Source organism: Cebus imitator, unplaced genomic scaffold, assembly GCF_001604975.1.
Source record: "Cebus imitator isolate Cc_AM_T3 unplaced genomic scaffold, Cebus_imitator-1.0 Scaffold30, whole genome shotgun sequence".
NCBI lineage: Eukaryota > Metazoa > Chordata > Mammalia > Primates > Cebidae > Cebus > Cebus imitator.
The window spans coordinates 3,823,934-3,825,823 of record NW_016107345.1 but is presented as its reverse complement, the minus strand read 5'-3'; the positions used below and the strand labels follow the sequence as shown (position 1 = coordinate 3,825,823).

General features: G+C 41.9%; 1 protein-coding gene across 3 annotated transcripts in view; it reads left to right on the top strand.

Moving 5' to 3' along the window:
• ATR (ATR serine/threonine kinase) overlaps positions 1–1,890 on the top strand; it is a 133,418-nt gene that overhangs the window by 30,049 nt on the left and 101,479 nt on the right. The window lies entirely within an intron of this gene.

Here is a 1,890-nt window from a genome sequence, read left to right as displayed (position 1 = left end):
AGACAGAGTTTTACTCTGTTGTCCAGGCTGGAGTGCAATGGTGTGATCTTGGCTCACTGCAACCTCCACCTCCCAGGTACAAGTGATTCTCCTGCCTCAGCCTACTGAGTAGCTGGTATTATAGGTGCCTGCCACCATGCCTGGCTAATTTTTGTATTTTTAGTAGAGCTAAGGTTTCACCATGTTGGCCAGGCTGGTCTCAAACTTTTGACCTCAAGCCACCCATCCGTCTCGGCCTCCCAAAGTGCTAGGATTAGAGGCATGAGCCACTGTGCCTAGTCAACTTTGCTATTGTGAATGGTGCTGCAGTGAACATACATGTGCATATATCTTTATAATAGAATGATTTATATTCCTTTGGGTATATACCCAGTAGCAGGATTGCTGGGTCAAATGTTATTTCTGCCTCTAGGTCTTTGAGGAATTGCCATACTGTCTTCCACAATGGTTGAACTAATTTTCACTCTCACCAATAGTATAAAAGTGTTCCTTTTTTTCTGCTACCTTGCCAGCATCTATTTTTTGACTTTTTAATAATAGCCATTCTGACTGGCCTGAGATGGTCTCTCATTGTAGTTTTGATTTGTGTTTCTCTAATGATCAGTGATGAGTTTTTTTCCTGTTTGTTGGCTAGCTGCCTATATGTCTTCTTTGTAGAAGAGTGTTTTCATGTCCTTTGCCCACTTTTTAATGGGGCTATTTGGGATTTTTTTTTTGTAAATTTGTTTAAGTTATTTGTAGACTCTGGATATTAGACCTCTGTCCGATGAATAGATTGCAATATTTTTCTCCCATTCTGTGGGTTGTCCACTCTGATGATTGTTTCTTTTGCTGTGCAGAAGCTCTTGAGATTAAATAGATCCTATTTGTCAATTTTTGCTTTTGTTGAAATTGCTTTTGGTGTTTTTGTGATGAAATCTTTGCCTGTGCCTATATCCTAAGTGGTATTGCCTAGATTTTCTCTAGAGTTTTAAGCCTTTAATCTATCTTGAGTTAATTTTTGTATATGGTGTGAAGAAGGAGTCCAGCTTCAATTTTCTGCATATGGCTAGCCAGTTATCTCAGCACCATTTATTAAATAGGGAATCCTTTCCCCATTGCTTGTCTTTGTCAGGTTTGTCAAAACCAGATGGTTGTAGGTGTGTCTTCTTACTTCTAAGTTCTCTAATCTGTTCCATTTGCTTGCTTTTTAAAAGTTTTATTTTCTTTTTTAAACATTTCTTAGAGACCAAGTTTTGCTCTGTTGTCCAGGCAACATACAGTGAGCATGGAGTGGCATGATCATAACTCACTGACGCCTCTAACTCCTGGGCTTAGAGACCCTCCTACTTAAGCCTCCCAAGTAGCTGGGACTACAGGTGTGCACCACCACACCTGGCTAATTTTTTTTTTTTTTTAAAGAGATGAGGTCTTCCTATTTTGCGCAGGCTGCTCTTGATCTCGTGGCCTCAAATTATCCTCCCACCTCTGCCTCTGAAAATGCTGGGATTAGTGTCATGAGCCATTGTGCCTGGTTTAAAAAAGAAAGCACTGTGTTTGCTTTAAAAAATTATTGTTAAGGCCGGGCGTGGTGACTCACACCTGTAATCTTAGCACTTTGGAAGGCTGAGGTGGGCGAATCACCTGAGGTCAAGAGTTCAAGACCAGCCTGACCAGCATAGTGAAACCCCATCTCTACTAAAAACACAAAAATGGCTCACGCCTGTAATCCTAGCACTTTGGGAGGCCGAGGCGGGTGGATCACGAGGTCAAGAGATCGAGACCATCCTAGTCAACACAGTGAAACCCCGTCTCTACTAAAACTACAAAAAATTAGCTGGGCATGGTGGTGCATGCCTGTAATCCCAGCTACTCAGGAGGCTGAGGCAGGAGAATTGCCTGAACCTAGGA